At 33.9% G+C, this 22,208-nt stretch overlaps 1 long non-coding RNA gene across 1 annotated transcript; it reads left to right on the top strand.

The window, feature by feature from the left end:
- The first annotated feature begins 586 nt into the window (after positions 1 to 586).
- LOC139481956 (uncharacterized) lies at positions 587 to 14,625 on the top strand. Its single transcript, XR_011654735.1, has 3 exons — positions 587 to 612; positions 1,040 to 1,191; positions 14,495 to 14,625. It is a non-coding gene; the product is annotated as an uncharacterized lncRNA (long non-coding RNA).
- Positions 14,626 to 22,208: the final 7,583 nt, after the last annotated feature.

The raw sequence follows: 22,208 nt of genomic DNA, 5'->3' as shown, positions 1-22,208 counted from the left end.
TTAAACTAAGTTTTACTGTGCGTATTGCTATGTGCCTCTTAATTCTACATGTGTTACATGAATAGGGGGAGGACTGAGTTCGCACAAAATATGTTTAACCCCGTCGTGTTTAACACCTATCCTCAGTCAGGGGCCTCTGGTCTTTGTTTGTGTTTAGTAATTTTTTTTTTAATTTAAGTTCATTTATTTGTTTTGAAGTAACTTCAAAACATATAAAATTATTTGAAATTCTTGAAGCACTTTTTATTTAGATGCTAACTGAGAACCACCTTCGGAATCGGGATTATTTAGCTGCGTTGAAGACCCATTGATGACCTTCACATGTTATCTGCTTTCTGGTCGGGTTGTTATCCCTTTGCCATATTTTGCATTTCCTTTCTTAATTTTATCGAACTCAGTTATTCCGTCGATTGTATGGTGGTTTAAGTCATTACACGAATAAGCTGAAAATGTCATGACAAAAACTAAAATAATTAAAAGATTAGCAAAAGTACACATTATCATAGAAAAGTAACGATTAAGCAACACGAACCAGAATCCGAAAATTTACAAAGGTTCATATTATTTTAGATTTTGTAAACATTTCTTTACAGTGTCCAGTACAAGTTTTTGGTGAGTTTTTGTTTTCAAAAGTACTATTAGCAATAATTTGTTCCGTTTTTAATACTATGATGTACTTTATAGGTAAAATAGCGATAAACAGATTATCTTTGGTCATCTTAACTGATTGCATTTCTCAATTTCGCCGTCCCGGCTCTTGATGAAAGCGCGAAAATCAACCTCTTTGAGATTATCAACGATGATCTATAATTATTGTTCATTGTTTGTTCGACAAACTTTAGAGACTTGCAGAGAAATAATTTATGATGAATCAGATATAGTCATGTAAACTGGAATTTTTAATAAACACTCATGATAAATAGCAATTGTCGAAATATTTCACGAAAAGAAAACGGTAAATGTTATTTTCTGATTAAAGATAGAAGGTTGTCTCATTTGAATTAGGCAAGTCATATCTTTTATAATTTCATTTGAGTAGACGGCCATGATTATGTTGGATGTTTTGCTGATTCACTGAACAGACTGTTACCACATTATTATTTGTTAAATGGGAAAGATCACCCTGAAATTGAAAACAACAGGTGTCTGCTCTACTGTAAAGACCTAGGATACAAGTACGCAGGCACACAGGTAATATTGTACAAATTTACAAAACAATCACGGAGTAGTAGGTCCGGTAAGGGCCTTTTTTGGCCTCAAATTTCAAGTTCATAAATTAAAAGATTTTAAACACTTTTTAAACACTTCAGTGTCTATTTCAATTGATTCGATTAGTTTGTGTGTAAGATATTAACTGATTTAGTCATCAAAAACGCTCCGATTCGAGCTTAAATATGAAAATATTTCAACTATGCCAAAAAACGTCACTTTGCAGATGGTTTTTATCAAAAATGAAAGTGGCCGCATCCGTGTTCATCCCCAACCTTTATATATATTATGTATTATTATCAAATACAACTCACATTTCAATACTATGAATAAACACGAAAGCGGCCACTTTCATTTAAGACAGAAACCGTCTAAAATTTAACTAAATGATAAAATTGTGAAGATTTCGGTAATTTAGCATGACTTATTGATGCTAGTACCCGATATATGTTGATTGTATTATCAAAAACAGCCCATATTTATGTAGCAGAAGCATTCTACTTTCCAATAAATAGATTAAAGATAACATTTCCACAATTTTTTAAAACTGCTATATTTTGGGGACAAAAATGGGTCTTACTGAACCATTCCTTTATGAGAATATTGAATACAATGAGTAGTGGGGGAAGTGGGGGAGGGGGTTCTGGACCATTTTGTTTAATGTTAACCCTATGGGGAAAAGGTAGCCTCCCGACGTGAGGCTTATTTATATGACGTCTTTTTGGGGTATTATGACATTAATTAATTAAATGTAAGAGTTATCCCACAAGGACGCGGTGTGTCAGTGTAAGATCACCTCGATGGCCGGAGGCCAGAGGGTGATCTAACACTGTACACACCAAGTCCGAGTGGGATAACTATTTTACATACCTGCTGTTTTAGATTAGACGGAAAAACATTTACAATTAATAAAATCTAGTTTAGAACGCTACATAGCCATTATAACATACTTTATATATTACTATATGATGTATACCCTTTATGACCACTGAACACGATGAGTAGATATCAAACATTGTCAACTCGCCCCACTTGCCAATCGGTCCAAACTATATCGCCACTTTATAAAAAAAATCACCCTACTCTTGTTACCGACTCGGCCCATTTTTGAAAAAGTGTAAAATCAAATTGAACAATTAGTCTTACAACTCACTTATTAACGAAAAAGGTTTAAACCCCACTGAATAAAGGTCTGCCTAAATTACTGTTAGGTTGTATCCAGTCGTCCTGGTGTAGTGGTGTCATGGCTTTGTATGCTAAAGGTCTTGAGTTCGAATCCCAGCATATACACTGGATTTTTTCTACGTGAATTTTGATATCTATAGTCTTTTCCGTATAATTAACTATAAGTTTTATAGTGGATTTGACATTCCCGACAAAATGTTACAGAACAAAGGAAAGCATGATTACGTAAATTACGGAATTTCCACAATTCAGTAAAATTCTGCTATATAAACGTAGAGAATTGCGGGACTCGGAAGTCTTATCGAAGGCATTCTAAAGGTGAAATCAAGTTTACATTCACAGTATCCTAAGGATTTAAAGGTATGGTACGCTTAATAATCATCTTTAATCTTTTTCATTACAATTATACTTCTCTAGCTTTATTTTTTCTTTAAATAAGTTACCAACTAATTTTACGAATAACAATTAAATGGAATTGACAGATGCATATCTTAAGAATAATAAAAAGAAATAAAAGGGGGAGGCTTATTTTAATTTTAAATTCTCGAAAGTTTGAAGCAATCTCCTCCAGTGGTAAGGTGTACTGACACAGAGCAGTGTCATTTAGCTAACAATAGAGGGGAAGTGTCATGTGGTATGCCCCGCTATAGTGAGGAAGACCTCTCCGACGAAAAGCTTTGCAGTCCTGGTTAACTGCGAGAGCAGCACTGTTTCCAGTGATGGAAATGTTGACGGGCGGTGACTACTTTGGCGAAAGCCGTAGTCAAACATTATTGAATGTCAATCAGATCGTTATTCATATCAGTATCAAGACTGGGAACGCATACGGTCGGTAGACTGAGGAGTCGGTTTTTCCGACCCGTGGGCGAGTACCCGTGGCGATAGGCTCCTTTGATATGAATAATAACTGGTTGTCCGTATCATATTATGATGAATAATACAAATAAAAATAAAAAGCTTTAACAATATTGAGCACACTTTCACTTTTCAGAAAAAAGATAGAACCAGCGTCGAAAATAAAGGTGGCAAAATCTCCAATCAAATGTGGTGTATGCGGAAAATCGTTTTCCCATAAAGAGAGTTTAATGCGCCATAAGAGATCGGTTCATACTGGAACGAAATGGCATTGCGCCACCTGCGATGTGGTATTTTCAAGAACGGACAACCTCCAACGTATTAAGCGAAACCATGATAAACAATCAGTCCAAAAGGGTGGTGGTGTTACTATAACAAGTACAGAAACAAATGAACAGACGGATCCATGCAACATCAAAGCGCTCAATGGAACCATTGAAACACATTCGATCGATGCGAAAGGATTGAATAAATTTGATCTAATGTCATTCCTAAAAAGCCAGTATGATGATGTTAAAGATGTCATTAAGAGTAAAATTAAAGAAAGAGGTGGATTGAAGTGGTATCTATCCATGAAGGTTAAAATGAGCAGACGAAAAGCAGATGCCATAGAAACTGCAGAGCCACATTTCCGGGGAAAATGCCAGACCAGTTTAAAATTTAAGGAAATCGATGCCAGTTAAAGGAATCTATTAAAAAGATGTATACATCTTTAATTGAATACCAGAGACAAGGGAGCGAAATGTCACGGAGAGCGAGTTTGGAAATACAAGGAACACATGTACACTTCAAGCTTAAACTTTGATAAGATCATATTTCTTGTTAAATTAGCCGATATACCAAAGTTTGAAAAGCAGAATGAAATATCTATCAACGTGTTTGGGTTTAACAAAGGCGAAGTATTCCCTATACATATTTCAAAACATCGATTTGAACAACATGTTAATCTACTCATGATATCGGACAACAAGAAGTCACATTTCTGCTAGATTGAGGATCTCAATCGATTATTAGGGAACAAGCATAGCTATCGCGCACGACATTTTCACTGTCCATACTGCTTACATGGATTTACCAAAGAAAAACTTTTAAACAGTCATGTACCAAACAGCCAGACCCACGGACCCCAAAAAAATGAACTCACTGAAGACAATAAGTGGTTACATCATAAAGCCATTCGTAAACAACTTAAGGTTCCACACATTATTCATGCAGATTTTGAATGTCTTCAAAAACCAATTGTTGAAAGCAACGAATGTGACCAGAAGACGAAAAAGACTACAAAACACATACCATGTGGCTTTGCATACAAACTGGTTGGTCTGACAACTGAAACGTCAAATGAACCAGTAATATATCGGGGTGCAGATGCTGCCGAGTGTATGATGAAGGACCAGGAAGAAATAGAACAGCGATTTAAACATTGCGAGCCCATGATCATGAGTGGGAGTGATTGGCAATCGTTTAAGAAGGCATCTTTGTCACATATTTTAAAAAAGAACTAGCAGACAAAAGAGTTCGAGATCATTATCACGTAACCGCAAAATTTCGAGGGGCGGCTCATAACGACTGTAATATTAATTACAAGTTTTTAGGTCGAATTCCAGTGGTATTTCATAACCTTCGGGAATATGATAGTCATTTGATTATGCAAGCTATTGGAAAAGTTGAAGGAAAGCAACTGAATTGTATCGCTAATAACATGAATAATATGGAAAGTATATTTCTTTTTCATTGGGATGTATGGATTTTATAGACTCGCTCCAATTTATGTCTTCCTCATTACAAAAACTCATGGAAAATCTTGCAAAAGAAGATTCGAGTAAATTTAGATACATGACAAGCCACTTTGGAGAAGAACAGATAAGCCTATTTCTGCGAAAACAAGTATAACCTTACGAGTATGTTGATTCCGAGGCAAAATTTTTAGTTACCAATACCATATAAACAGATAAAAGAAGGCCCCAAATTGACAAAAGTAAAACAATTCAAACGAAAACCTAACGGCCTAAAGTAATGCATGTACAAATTAATGACCGAATAAAATCTCAACTACCACCGATGGAAAATTTTAACAGTACACTATGAGAGAAAATATAACGTCACTGGACTATGCGCATGCGCAAACACGTATGGCAATCGTTTAACATACAGAGTCTTGGACACTTCCATGATCTATCCGTTCTATCAGATGTCCTTGCATTAGCCGACGTCTTTGAAAATTTCAGGGAGATCTGTCTCAACTACTATGGACTGGATGCTGCACATTTATATACATCACCCGGTTTAGCCTCGCAGATTGCCTTGAAAATGACAGGTGTCAAGTTGGAATTACTAACTGACGTAGACATGCATTTGTTTATAGAGAAAGGTTTAAGAGGTGGAATATCAATGATATCCCATCGCCATGCCAAAGCTAACAATAAATATGTACCAAACTACGATCCAAATCAATCCATTAATCACGTGATGTACCTAGATGCCTACAACTTATACGGATGGGCCATGTCACAGGCACTTCCAGTTGAAGGTTTCAGTTGGCTCAACGATTCTGAAATTGAGAACCTTAACTTAAGTGACGTTGCAGATGACAGTAAACATGGTTTTATATTAGAAGTTGACTTAGAATATCCTAGGAAACTACACGACGACCACAACGAATATCCACTCGCTCCAGAAATATTGAAGGTTATAAATGATATGTTATCGCCCTATGCAGAAAAGCTATTGGATGATTTAAACTTAAAAGGAATATCAACAGAAAAATTGATACCAAATTTACATCCAAATGAAAAATACTTGGTACATTACAGAAATTTAAAAACTCTACTTATCACTTGGAATGAGACTAACAAAGATCCACAGAGTCATGACATTTGAACAACATATATTGATTTCAATATAGAAAACAGAAAGCTTGCAAACAATGAGGTCGAGAAGGATTTTTTTGAACTCATGAATAACGCAGTCTTTGGAAAGACGATGGAAAATTTAAGGACAAGAACAGATATAAAACTTTTGTATGACCAATCAAATGCCAGAAATTAATCAGCAAACCAACATTTCATGCCTTCAAAATATTCAACGACGACTTGGGGGCTGTGCACATGTTGAAACAACGATATTACTTAAACAGACCTAACTACCTTGGATTCACTATACTCTATTTGTCAAAGACACTTATATTCGATTTCCATTATAATTACATGAAGGATAAATATGGATCTAGAGCAACACTCTTGTTTACGGACACCGACTCTCTATGATACAGCATCAACACTGATGGTATATATCAAGATATGATGGAGGAAGGACACTTGTTTGATACGTCAGAGTATAACCCTGAACATCAGCTTTATACATTTGTTATAGCACATTAAATAAAAAGGTTTTAGGAAAGATGAAGGTCGAACCACATAGTATTTCCATACAAGAATTCGTTGGTCTAAAGTCAAAGATGTACTCATTGCTATTTGAGGAGAATGAAACACTATGCGAAAAGAAGACAGCGAAGGATATAAAGAAGAGTGAGATCAAACATGAAACCAGACACGAACATTATAAACAATGTTTATTCAATAAAGAGATCCACATGGTTACCATGACTCAGATCCGGTCATACGACCACACGTTATATAAAATATGTATCAAAAAGCTTGGCTTATCCCCTTATGATGACAAAAGATACTTACTAGATGATGGGATACAAAGTTTAGCTTATGGAGATTGGAGAATATAATTACGATACATGTCAATATTTTAATCACTTTACGTCTGTCATTCGAAGGAAGTGGACGTGTTTTAAGAACTCTTAACAATGTCGAATACTTGTCCAGATTGTGGTACAGAATTTTAGAGAAAAGATGCTATAATGCGACACCAAAGAAACAAACACAGAATTAGTCAACCATATCCGCGAGCAATGTGAATATCCACCGCCAACCAGCCGCCGCCGGCACCACCACCACCTGCAGTGGTACTACATATCTATTCGCTATAAAGTTGGCTGGACCTACTGGTGCAGGTAAGACGTTTTGGATGCAAACACTATTGAAGCGAGCACGGACTATGATAAAACCATCACCTGAGAGGATTAAATGGTGTTATAAACGATGGCAGCCATTATTTCCTGAAATGCAACAAACCATTAAAAACCTTTTGTTTGTTCAAGGTTTACCTAAAAATTTGAACATGTTGAATGATGACTCATTTATTGACTCTAGATATCCAAGTTTAATCATCCTAGACGATTTAATGAGAGACGCCACCAATAGTAATGATGTGTGCGAATTATTTGTAGAGGGCAGTCATCACAGGAACCTTAGCGTAGCGTGTATAATGCAAAATGCATTCTCGAAGGAAAAGGAGAGTCGAACCATGAGCAGCAATAGTCAGTATATAGTCCTATTCAAAAGCCACGCGATCAAGTTGGGCCAGCCTTATTTGCTAGACAGATGTATCCTAATAATCCGAAGAAATTCATGAAAGAGGGGACACAACAACCATATGGGAGTCTATTCATTGATCTGAAACAGAATACACCGGCAGACGACAGACTAAAATATATTTGAAATCAAGAACATGGTTGGTGGGGTTGTTTCGGAACAGTATATTAGCAGAAATGAACTAGAACCACCTTAGTTTGAAGAATCATTTCAAAGTGAGCAGACGTATTTACCAGACGAGAAAGAAATCATGCCTTCATGTGATGATTGCGGTGTAGCCTTTGAAAGCGTTTATGATTTAGCTAGACATATAAATAAGTTGTGCCCAGAAAATAATGATTTAAAAAGAAAAAGGGAAATTGAGGATGAAGGCATACCCTCTAAGAAGTCTCGTGTAAACGAAATTGATATAGAAGGTGGAGAAGATATGGCTTTTATAAAATTAGCTGAACTTGCCAGAGAGGCAAATGCAGATATTTGCGAAGAAAAAGTTGATAAATACATGAATGGTGACCTGAATGAAGACCATGCATGCCATAAGTAAGGCCAATCGCAAATTAAAAGACGAAGATATGGACCAGTTTTTGTCCAGATATAGCAGTTTAGTTGTGTATTTACTACAGTTACAAAATGATAAATGCATGGCAAAGTCATACAAATGATAACAGAATTAGTTAATGATGGCATGGACAATGTAAAAGCCATGATATAAGTAGCCATCAGGAAATATAAACCTATGTTGGAAAGCTATCTAGATGAAGCTAAGATAACGAAACTAATAATGATGGTGCTGACAGTAAATACATGGGTGACGATGAAATGGAAGAGGAAGAGGATGAAGACGATGAAAGCTCAACTATATAAATATGAGAACGTTGTAAACTGTATATCATTTTAAAGTCATCATTCCATGTGTAAAGATGGCCTCTTGGGAAAAGTACTCGAGGAATATTTATTACAATCCAGCTAACCCAGCGAGTTTTGCAGGGCCTGATAAACTGTACAGATTTGTTCGAACAGATGGAAAATTCGTTCTCAGTAAATATAAAATACGAAAATGGCTACAACGACAGGACCCATACAGTTTACAAATACCTTTAAAAAGGTCGTTTAAGCGGAACAGAGTTATCGTTATTGGAATAGACGACCAGTGGGATGTCGATTTGATGGACATGTCTAAATTTTCGAAATTTAACAGTGGATTTAATTTCATATTGGTGGGGATTGATATATTCACAAAATATGTATGACTAAGACATCTAAAGAATAAGAAAGGCGAATCCGTGGCGAATGTTTTGAAACATGTTTTATCAGAAGGAAGATCCCCAAACAGAATACGAACAGATAAAGGACAAGAATTCAGATCATGATTAGTAGAATCTTTCCTAAAACAGAGAAATATTTAACATTTATTTGCCCAAAATACAGAAATCAAAGCTAATTACGTTGAAAGAGTTATCAAGACTATTAAATCAAAAATCATGAGATTTATCACCAGTGAGCAGTCATATGACTATGTGGATAACTTACAGAATTTGCTAACAGCTACAATAGGACCTTCCATAGAACGATTGACATGGCACCAGCTAAAGACACCATATCTAAAGAGACAAACCTGTGGTGGAAAATGTATTGGCCGAAAAGATTACAACCTAAGACAGAGAAAGTACGAAAAGATTTCCGTTTCAAAATTGATGACAAAGTTCGGATTACATACATAAGAAATCCTTTCACCAGGGAATACGATCAGAAATGGAGTGGAGAGATATTTAAAATATCTCAAAGAATATTACGTGGTGGGCGTCAAGTTGATCGACTTATTGGTTTTCAAGACGAATAAATTTCAGGAACCTTCTACCAGTCAGAGGTGCAAGTGAATGTCCGGGAAGACGATATGTGGAAAGTTGAAAACATCCTCAAAACGAAAGGCAAAGGACTCAACAAACAATATTATGTGCAATGGTTACACTGGCCAAAGAAATTCAACTCTTGAATTAAAGCTCGCGATTTATCTGATATTTGAGAGAGTTAACTATCCCGGAAAGAGTAACTTCAAGTCTCGATAGTTTATACCCCTGCACGAAATATAGCATACTGTTGGCCCTTTCGTGAGGTTAGAGATACTGTTGAGTGGTAGACGATTCTCTAATCATTTTATCTCGATGTATAAAATAGTTATATATAATTTTGTTATATTTTTAAGGCATCATGTGGATGGCCCTCCGACCCATGTTTGTCTGAATTGACGGGGATACTAAATATTGTACATACTAATATTGTTATTATTATAACTAGTGTGGTACCTAGAAGCCGAAACTTAAACAAAATTAAATTGGAATACAATCATACAAAAGGAGAGTCAAAGTGGATAATTCCTTGCTTATATTAACATGAGCTAAACATTGAATCGATACATACAAACACACACACACAGACACACAAACAGACAAACCTGAGAAATGATAAACATCTGTACATTATTCAATGAAACCAATTAATTATTGTCATAATACCTAAAAATGACGTCATAGAAATTAGCCTCACCTCGGGAGGCTACCTCTCAGGAGGCTACCTTTCACCCCATAGGGTTAACATTAGACACAATGGCCCAGAATCCCCACTTCCCTCAATACTACAATGACTTAACTAAAGTCAACTCAACAAGAAGAACTGACGCAAAAACCAATAAACACACTATTTCATTGAGTATACCTACCGTACTTGACTATTAAACTTCAGATATGAACAAAGCGAACTTACTTTTGATAAATCTTATATACACACGTTCAACATTTGTAGCTTTCGGTATTTGGATATTTCAATTGTGAACGGAGGGACATTCTACACAAGCATGTTACACAGATGGTACGATTATTGGTGTCCTTTTTTTGGTATTCGTTTTATGGACATTCCTTTAAACCCTGTGCATGGTATATACTCACTTCTTTGGTTCAGAGCAAAAGGAATATACAATAAAGTAGCACAATATATAGTAATAGTGGTAAAAGTAAACTCTCCACAAGAGACCAAAATGATACAGAAATTAACAACTATAGGTCACCGTACGGTCTTCAACAAGGGGCAAAGTCCATACCGCATAGACAGCTAGGAAATGCCCCGAAATGGCAATGTAACACAATTGAAACGGGAAAACTAACGGCCTTATTTATGTACTAAAAATTGAAAGAAAAACAAATATGTTACACATAATTAAAAGACAATCACTGAATTACAGGCTCCTGACTTAGGACAAGCACATACATACAAAATTTTGCGGAGTTAAACTTGTTAGGTGGATCCCAATCCTCCCCAAACCTGGGACAGTGGTTTATCAGTACAACATAAAAACGAACTATAAAAATCAGTTGAAAAGTTTTAATTCACCAGATGGACAAAATACAAATGAATGTGGCCAGATACTTTTACATCATAACAACAAAGAGACGCTAGGTACAGATTTGATAGTACTCTCAGTTAACTTACAGCTAGTTCAAAGCCACTAACAACTAATAAAAAAGTCATGCATCTAATACTAAATTATCGACATATTGACAAGGTTTTGTCTATATTTTGTTGTCATTTTTCTTTTTTTTTCTTTTTTTGATATCGTATGGTTATTTTTAAATGATTTCGCCACGCACATGACTGAAGATATCAATTGATTGTCAGAATACGCAGCTGATTCAGTAAAGTTGGTACTGATAGATAATTTAGTTTTAGATGCATGATTATTTTTATTAGTTGATATTGGATTTGAACTAGCTGTCATTAACTGCAAGTACTCTCAGATCTGTACTGAGGGTCTTTTTGTTATCGGAATGTACAAGAAACTGGCCACGTCCAATCTGTCTTTTTGGTAAATTTCGTCTACATAAGACTCAGCAGGGTCGCAGCGTAATAGTTGTATGTGGTTTTGGTTTTCAGGCAAAACCATGTTGTGAATACAGTTCAAATAAGTTTTAAAAACATTGTTCCTGTGGCTGATTTTGCGGACGATAATTTGCATGAGATGTACCGTCCATTGCCGTCACTGCGTTTGCAAGTTATGTTTATGAGCCTTGCAAGGATAACCACTCATGATGGTCAATCCAATGGCAAAATATCTCCAACACAAGAACTGTACTTTACAAAAAGTATAATCCCTAAATATTGATCTCCGTGAAAATACAAAACGGAAAGTCCCTAATCATAAGTCAACATCAAAAGCTCAAAGACATCAAACAAATAGTTAACAACTGTCATATTCCTGATTTAGTACAGGCATTTTATGTGACAATGTGGCGAACTACAAAGACAAAATCGATTAACACGAATATTTTTTAAGATTACCATCAAAAGGCAATTTCTTGGACAGCAGTTGCATATGACCGATTCTAAAGGGAGCAAGTGCATACCATTTTAAAGTTTTTGGTATCGTATCAGAATCTGGTTATGATTAAAATAAAAATAAAAAAAAAATATTCTAGTATATGACTCGTTTATTTTTGTAAATATATCCTGCTACCATATACGAAAACTATAGGTGTAATACAGACGTTCGAAATCAAGACTTTTAGTTTGAGTCTTTTGTCTGAACAACAAATCACTATCATCGAATGAGGTAGCATTGGCAGATTCCAAAAAGAGGAAGGGGTCCGGAAGTTGGTACTACCTCCTTGTCTTCCGATTTTTTCTTTTTCAATTATGTGAACGTTTCTTGGTGTTCCGGGTGTTGAATCCCTTTCTAACATGGCTGGTTCCTGGGTGGCAATGTTAAAAGCTATTTTTGTACCATGTAAAGCAATTATTAATTTTACTTTTTTGGGATGGTCCCTAATTTAAATGTCTCGACTATAGCCTCTCGATTCTACATTTTAATTAATAACTATTTATCTAACATGTATATTGACATTAGAATAGATTCGAATTGATCATTTTCGTGACGATTCATTTTCGAGTTATTTTCAACTCTCGAAATTGCGTAGATAAAATAGTCCGCGAAAATAAGATGGTTGACAGTATTTAAAATGAAATAAAAATAGTCAAAAAGATACAACAATGATATAACAAAAAAAAAAGAATATAGAAATAGTGACCATCAAAAATACCAAATGGTTATCTTATGCCGGCGTCACACATTGGCGTATAGACCGGCGTGCACCAAACGTACGGAGAAAATGGACAAAATCGGTATACGTTAGTTGCACTCCAGAGGAACGCTAAGCAATCTTTAAACGCGCGCTGCATAAGTTTGAAGTACGTCGAAATACAAAGGTATACGCTTGGGGAACGCTACAACTTTTTTATGCAGCATAACATTTTTGATCCAGCACAACCATGTGTCTAGCGTATACCTGTACGTTATACACACGTTATACATACGGTACAAGCGCGTTTAACGCGCTACAGGTAAGGTTGAGACACGTTTAAGGCACGTTGTATACGTTTCAAGATCGTTCGACTTAAACTAAAACGTATGCGGGTGTGTTTGTAACAAATACCCTATAAGATAACGTCCAAGACACGACCCGGAAGCGTCTCAAATACATTCAAGACATGTTTTTCTTTCGTAGCATGGATTCCATCTACGTTAGACAAAAGCCAGGCATACGCCAACAGTCGTTTCTTGAACGCCCGATAAATGCGTACGTACGCTTCTCGTACGCCAAATACACGCTTAAAGCTCGTTGTGTACACGTTACAGATACAATTGACATGTTGAATGTATCAAAAATTACTAGCGTATTGGCAGCGTACAATCTTAACACGTCCGTCGTACGTCGGAGCTATACGCTGATGTGTGACGCGGGTATTAACCGTTGTATGTTATCCCTTAACGGTATTAGAAAACATTATAAATGCGTTCACTTTTCAATATTTTTCATTATTTTAATGAGTTACATGTTACATATCACGCATCTATCCCATCGTACTAGAGATAAATGATAAAACAGATACAGTTACAGGATACAGTTAAGTCGGCCTCATATCTTGACTTACACTATATAAATTGACAATGAGTGTCGGTTGAAAACAAATCTTTACGACAAAAGAGATGATTTCAGCTGTCCAATTGTGATTTTTCCATTTATAAGTAGCAACATTCTAGTAGCACCTGTTTACGGGGTATATATCTCCCAATTGATACGATATTCCCATGCTTTATTGTATTTCCTATCGTGATTTACTTGATAGAGGGTAGCTATTAAACCAAGAGTTCTTATGGTGAAGTTTAAATTTTACGGACGCCATCACGAGTTGGTTGACCGTTTCACAGATAATATCGGATATGTTCCTTACGTCGTTACTACAAATCCATTCCCCTTCATAAATTTGACCTACCGAATCAGACAATTTAACGAATTTGTTATAACATGAGCAACACGACGGGTGCCACATGAGGAACAGGATCTACCTACCCTTCTGGAGCACCTGAGATCACCCCTTGTTTTTGGTGGGGTTCGTGTTGCTTATTCTTTTGTTTTCTATGTTGTGTCATGTTTATTATTGTTTTTCTGTTTTTCTGTTTGTCTTTTTCATTTTTAGCTATGACGTTGTCAGTTTATTTTCGATTTATGAGTTTGACCGTCCCTTTTGTATCTCTTGTACCTCTTACATAGAAATTCAAAAAACTTATGACTATGGTTGATTTTAGGAGATTTTATACAATATTCGGTTATGACAGGTTTCAATGTACAATCTTATCTACTACTGGAATGCCTGAAAAACCCTTGTTAAATGATGTCAGAAAACATGTAAAAAGACGAAAGTATTTTCACGACCACTTTACATCAATGTACATATTGGAGTATATTTTCTAGAACGGAGATGAATGTCATTGTGGTGATGACCCTCTGGCTTATCAGAACGGACCAGAAAATCGTTGTAATAAAAGGTGTTATGGCGATTCTGAACAGATATGTGGAGGTGAATGGAGGTTATCGATGTATAACACAAGTATGTTAACTGTTGTTAATCATAAGCTTAAAAGTTGGTCAACAATATCAATTGATGTAATAGACTCTTCACACAGTAAATTTTGACTATCGATATAATAGTTGTACTGCAGTATTAGTACTATAATATTCATGTGTTGGTAAAAGATGTATTTTCAAACTAAAAGATGTCATATCAATACTTAAGCTGGTTCCGTCCCCTGCAATAGACACCCTAGATATCAGCCAGACATAACTAGCTAAAGGACGGGAACCAGTCTAAGAAATACGTTGCAGATACCGACAAATAGTCGTACAGGGTAGTGCATGCATATTATTATTGATTGATGCAAAGTTGTTGCAATTTTTAATTTGTGGATAAAACTAGAGCACAGGAAGAGACTTTTGGTTACATTTTCGAATGTTCTACAATTAAATAGATGATAGTCAAACTAAACTAAAGTAGGAATTCATAAAATCATACCGATCAAAAATGTATGTATTGTAGAGTGGAGGTTAGCACTTCTGTCGGCGTAAACAACTTTATGTTACATTTTTTTTTCTGGAAATAAGAAAAATAAGACAAAGAAGCCGGCAATGATATATTGGTAGTAATTGGTCATTAAATATACTACCATGTCAGTAATGCCCTTGAAAATGTAAAAGAATCATTCACAGCTATATTTACCTGGTTTGAACCATTTTATTTATTACATTTACGATTTACGAGTTTGAATGTTCTTTTGGTATTTATTGCACTGGACGTTAAGCAGCCAACAATCAATCAATCTTTTAGTATCTTTTGCCTCTCTTTTACACAAATTTATCCAGGATTTTTATTTTGGAAGCGATAAATTGGAAATTATTGCTACATTGCAATATTTAACTGATCGTGTGCAATCAAATCTTGCAAGGCAATGTATTGGTAAAGGCTTCTGGTTTTCGATACAATATTTGTACGTTAATCATCGAATTCAAAAAGGGACTTTATTTTCGATGAAACGAAATCAAATTGTTCACGTATTGACGTACTTTTTTGTCTGAACAATTAAATTATTTTATTGTTTGATGACTTTATCATTAAAAAATGCAAATATAATATACTTAAATTTTCTCAGTCACTCGTCTATCCAAAAAAAATAACCTTTGCTAGTTTGTTCACTTGTAAAGCACATTCAATCAGATTGTGTTTCTATATCACTGTGACAAATTAACAATCATATCAGGCTACCAGATGGAATGTTTCATGATTTAAGGTGGTACCCAACACTTTAACTAAAATTAATTTGGCTCGTTTAATTTTCTTAAAATTTTGACAAAGTATTTACTTTGACCCTTTTACAAAAATAAATAAATTTCAAAAAATTTGAACCACCCGTTTTATCAGAAAAATTACACTGGCTATATAGCAGTTTGACAAATACTTATTTTGATCATTGAGAAGCTTAATATTCCCTTAACAACACAATGTAATTAAAACGTTTAGCTGATTTTACAGAGTTATCTCCCTGTAGTGTTAGGTACCACCTTAAGGATACAAAAAAGTTAACAAGGGTTATAGTCGATTCAATTCATCTATATTTGTACTCTACATTATTAGTTTTCTAGTCTTGTATATACAATATTATTAATTGCCAATCAAACAATTGGTCAGCTAACTAAATTATGATTTAAAAGGCCGTTTAATGTTTTTCTTTAAATTTAGAATTCGTTGTTTGATAGACAATCTAAACACATTAATGAACATAAACAAACTGTATTAAATTTAAATTATTCAGGTAAAATTACTATCATGTCTATGTTTTAAGTGTTTAAGTCCTTAAATATGAATTATTTATGACATAACACGACACCCATAACACAATATATCCATGTTTCAGATGTTATTTCGACTATTTTTTTCAGGGCTTGTTCCCTTAGAGCAACACGAACGAAACCAAACACGGTATATGTTAGTGGCAAATAACATGATACTAACTGCACCTGCCGCTCAAATCCAGACACCAAGAAGCAAAATTCAATGTGCCTCCTTTTGTTCCAAGCTTGTCAGTTGTAAAGTGTTTGTTTTTTCAAGAGGAGACGGACAGTGTAGATTATATCAGAAGTTTGTAATTTCGTGCGAAGGGGTTAAGCAAATTAACGGGTTCCAAGTTTATATGATGAAATAAATGTTTATGAACTTCAATCTGCTCACGAATTCTATTGTGATACCAGTAGATGTTTATCCTTATCTTTTATAACTGATTAAAAAAGAACAACAAAATTAAATACTTCAGAGCTTTACGCAACTTATCTGAAAGGCTATGATAATTTTGTTCATTTATGTCATTCGTGTTATGTATGTGTGAACTATTGAAAATATTTTTAATGTAGGCACTAGACCAGAATGCATCGTTTGGTAAAAACAATACGAAATACAATCTCACATTCTAGATTATTTAGAAAGAACACAACATATTCATTTTTATTTTGCAACACAAAATTTGAATTGAACATTTGAAATCTAAACAAAATCTGTTTGAAGAGTGATCAGTTTTATAATTTTATTCGATAGCTTAATCTAAACCCAAATAAACAAAGCAAGCTAAAGCTGAATTGGAATGATAATACGAATGGATTATCCGTTAAGTATGTATGTAAAGTTGTGTTTAACTCATAAAAAGAAATAAACACCGGCAAACATTAGTTGCGATATTTGTAGTGTCAAAGTGTGAATTTAAATATTAATTCGAGCTTACTTATTCATGTCAATATGAACTATAACCACCTTATAGTACCTTAACCGAAAATGAATTTTAAAGAGATATATGAACACAATCTTTGTTCAATTAGAGTAAAACTCTATTTGTTTGAACGTAAATAATTATAGAAGCCGTTAGGAGAAAGTTCATTTTTAAAAATACTCTCAACATAATTTTCCCATATTATTTTGTTTGAATAACTCATCATTCAATATTTTCTAAATGATATCAATGTATTAGAACAATTATATATTCATTTTAATAAATCAGCAGTTTTTTTTTTTAATTCTTAACACTGAACTTTTATTTTGTTATTTTGTATTATCATCAACTGTATGTTGGACGTTTTGTGTATTTATCCTTATATCATAATAAAATTTATCCTGATTTAGAGTTATTTCTCGCAATTTGATTGGCTTATATTGTCCTAATAAATTTCAGTACAATTTTTTTATTTATTACGTCAATTTGAATTATCTCCCTTAGACCATTGACCTAATAAAAAATTAAAAAAAAGATTTGCTTTATAGTTCTAATATTTTAAATTTTTAACAGGTTTAGATTAAATATCTTAAATATATTTGGTTGATTATTGTACAATTTTTATATAATAATATGTAATATAACAAAATTAGGATAAATTCATTACACAGTGTTCAATTGTCCTAATACGGAATTTATCGGGTCAATAAAATTCATATCAGGTTTGGCTTCGCCTCACCCGATATGAATTTTATTGACCCGATAAATTCTCGTATTAGGACAATTGAACACTGTGTAACTAATAGAATATATCTTTTCAATACGATTATGATGATTGTGTTATTCTTTTGATTAAAACAGTTTGAGTTGAATAGCATTTGCTCAACAATGTTTGTTTCTTTTATAAATTGTGCGGATCAATTTAAAAATAGGACTAATTATACTTTTGCTAAATTTGTATCAATAGAGATCACTAGCATTAATGTAGGCCAATAGATAGATATAAGAAGATGTGGCATGATAGTCAGTGAGACAAGTCTCTATCTAAGGCAATATTCATGATATTTGTAGAAACTATTATAGGTCAATGAACGGCCTTCAACTACATGTTATTTGTATATAATTACATTAGTTTACCAGTTAAATATAAACTATAGACATACAGAATGAGTTAACATTTGTGGTAAGCAAAAGGAATGCTTAGAAAACTTGAAAAAGACAACAACCTCACAACACTAAGACCAAAATTCACCTTAAAATTGTAGCCAACATAAGATACAAATCAATAATAGAATTTAACAAGATTTATTATGCAAGTTTACAAGAAATATTGTACAAATACAATATCAACTTAAATGTTAAATATAATTCCAATCCTCTTTTCTTTATCCAGACATCTTCTTTTTACTGCAATCGAATATGTTAGTTCACAATCTAGTGTGGTGAACGTAAATGGTGTCCATCCTACAACTCCAAAGAACTTCCGAGTTTATTAATTTCTGATCTGTCAAAATTTGGTTTCGGTATATATAGCTGGCACGTAAACCTCTAGCAGACCGTAGACGGGAAACACCTAGAAAATTGTCGAACGGAAACTTCTAGAATTCGAAAAAAACAGATTGAACAAGGATCAGGTTCGGTCAGCAGTAATTTGTTTTGTCCGTATTTTTAAATGAATATGATCAGTTGAAACCTATTACATCAGTATAAAAAAGTAAAATCACATAAATACTGAACTCCGAGGAAAATTTAAGCAGAAAGTCCCTAATCAAATGGTAAATAAAAAGCTCAAATAATCAAACGGAAAACAATTGTCATATTCCTGATTTGGTACAGTCATATTTTTATGTAAAAAGTGGTGGATTAAACTTGGTTTTATAGATAGCTAATACTCTCACTCATATGACAGTATAATTGTAGTTACTATAAAAGCAAACATATCTGTAACAAAGTAGCACAAACAGCAATATAAACAAAGCACATTGTCAAAAATGAAAGATAAGAATACACACATACTGACAGAAATCAATATCAGTGGCAAGTCGTTCTTATTTTCTTGTTGTTTAAGACAAATAATTGAATTCAATCTGAATCTTTTATAAATCAAATCTTTATACTCCGACTGCATAGAATATATTACAAAATGTATTATATATCTTTTAATCAGTACTATTACTACAAACTGCCTTTTTTAAACAGAGAAAATATATTAGAAGTTCAATTCTCAAATTTGAAATATATAACGGATTGTTATGCGTTTACTTTTCTACATTGGCTAGAGGTATAGAGGAGGGTTGAGATCTCATAAACATTTTTAACCCCGCCGCATTTTTGCGCCTGTCCCACGTCAGGAACCTTTGGCCTTTGTTAGTCTTGTATTTGTTTTTAATTTTAGTTTCTTGTGTACAATTTGGAGTTTAGTATGGCGTTCATTATCACAGACCTATTATATATATATTGTTCAGGGGCCAGCTGAGGGACGCCTCTGGGTGCGGGAACTTTTCGCTGCATTGAAGACCTGTTGGTGACCTTCTGCTGTTGTCTGTTCTTCTATGGTCGGGTTGTTGTCTCTTTGACACATTCCCCATTTCCATTCTCAATTTTATTGTATATCTTAAAGTTGTTAATATATAAAATAAACAAATTGAGTATAAGTATTTGTGATCAAATATGCCGGGAAATATCTCTCTCTATATATATATTCAGTTATCCTGAAGAGTCCCAATGGAAGGATGAAATCGATAGAATGGAACTGTTAACTTTTTTTTTTTTATTATTTTATTTAATGAATATATATATATCTGCACATGTGAACATTATTTTTTACGCCTATATATAGGTATATATGTACATAAACATGAAAAAGAAAGATAAGCATAAGTTATATATATAAAATGCAAAGATATGTTTAACTTTGATTTATGCATTATTGAACTACCACGACTAAACAGGAAATCTATACTACTTTTTAAGTTTAAAACTGAAACTTTGAAGTGAATCTCGAACTTTAAACGACGAACAAAATGTTAAAAGTTATTTCATGTATCTATTAAATCAAAATATATGACTTTTATCAAAACTATAACTCATCAGAATGGTGAAACTTATTGGAGATATAGGCTTGGAATGTTCTTACATCCTGAGGTCTCTTAATTATTTTGACTTGTTTCAAACAATTATTTTAGACATTTTATAAAAGCAACATGTCTGTTTGAGAAATATATCCCTGTGTGAAACGTAAAGGAAAACGGTAGGACGGATAGTCTCGTAGGTACAAAAAGAAATACACACCAAAAAAGACTTATAAAAGTAAATATAGTCAGTATATGAAATAATACTAAATTATAAAAAAGCACCGTATTTATAAAAAACGGTAGAATATTTTTCATTTATACAAAATTACATTTTCCAAGTTTACTTTTCCTGATAATTACAATCTGTGGATAGAACAAAAGCTTTGATTCTAATCGTATTTGCAATCACGTTGTTTTGTTGATATTTTTGTTCTTGGTTATTTTTTTTCTGTATAATAACTCTTTTATCTGACTGATGTTGGTTCGTCATGGTTGTGGTTATCCACTTTAGCTTTTCCTTTCTTCGCGGCATGAATTAAAATGCCAATGAGCAAAGCTACCAGCGGAATTGACACTCCAACAATGATCCACCAATACGGAAACCCCGATGATTTCAGTGTCACTGTGTCTACAAAAATGACGGAAAGTGTAATTAATGCAGATTTTAAAATCTATATTCAATACAACGGAACAGTCAGATAAAAAACCAATACAAACATATTGACTCACTGACTTCATTACCTACCAACTTCATTACTACGTTGAATACAGGTACCAACTGTTTGATATAACATATAGTTCGTTTTACTCAGAATATTGCAATCCAAAACGTATTGATTTGTCATTATATTGTAAATATGTAATATATTGACAGATCATACAGTTATTATTTTTAGAAATACGTTGTTTGGCAATATTTAACAGTATGTGTTGTTTCATTAACCTTTGTACTATCAAACCACAATGATTCTGTGCGTTATTCTTCTTATGGAAATTCGATTTCATGAAACACAGGAAATTGCCAAACTATTCGCAAAGCGGCTGCTTAATTTATAGCAAGATCCGGTTACATTGTCGACCAAGCTGACATCGCTCTTTTTAGAGGATACATGTATGTGATATCCTGACTTTTTATCTACCATGGGTTGAATTTTTTCAAATGTAAGCGGTTTAAAAGTCGATAAACAATTAAATACAAATATTTTCTTTATCCTCTCCCTGAAATTATTTGAAGTCAGATGAAACGAGTGACTGTTGAAAAATAACGTATATTTGAATTTGGACCAATGCATGCATAGACGGAACGGGCATCTGGCGTATATACTAAATTTAGTCCTGGTATCTATGATGAGTTTATTTACAACAGCTGGGTCGATGACACTGCTGGGGGAGATTTATTTCCCCGAGGGTATCACAACCCCAGTAGTCAGCACATTTTGTGCTGACATGAATTTTTATTGATATGGTTATATTTATAAATTTACTGTTTACAAATTTTTGAATTTTTTTAAATATTAAGGCTTTTCTACCTCAGGCATAGATTACCTTAGCTGTATTTGGCAAAACTTTTAGGAATTTTGGTCCTCAATGCTCTTCAACTTTTTACTTTATTTGGCCTTTTGAACTTTTTTGGATTCGAGCGTCACTGATGAGTCTTTTGTAGACGAAACGTGCGTCTGGCGTATATACTAAATTTAGTACTGGTATCTATGATGAGTTTATTTACAACCACTTGGTCGATGCCACTGATGGTGGAGATTTATTTCCCCGAGGGTATCACAAGCCCAGTAGTCAGCACTTTTT

Source organism: Mytilus edulis, chromosome 7 (genome assembly GCF_963676685.1).
Source record: "Mytilus edulis chromosome 7, xbMytEdul2.2, whole genome shotgun sequence".
Lineage (NCBI taxonomy): Eukaryota > Metazoa > Mollusca > Bivalvia > Mytilida > Mytilidae > Mytilus > Mytilus edulis.
The sequence above is the reverse complement of the archived record's forward strand: the minus strand, read 5'-3'. Positions and strand labels throughout refer to the sequence as shown.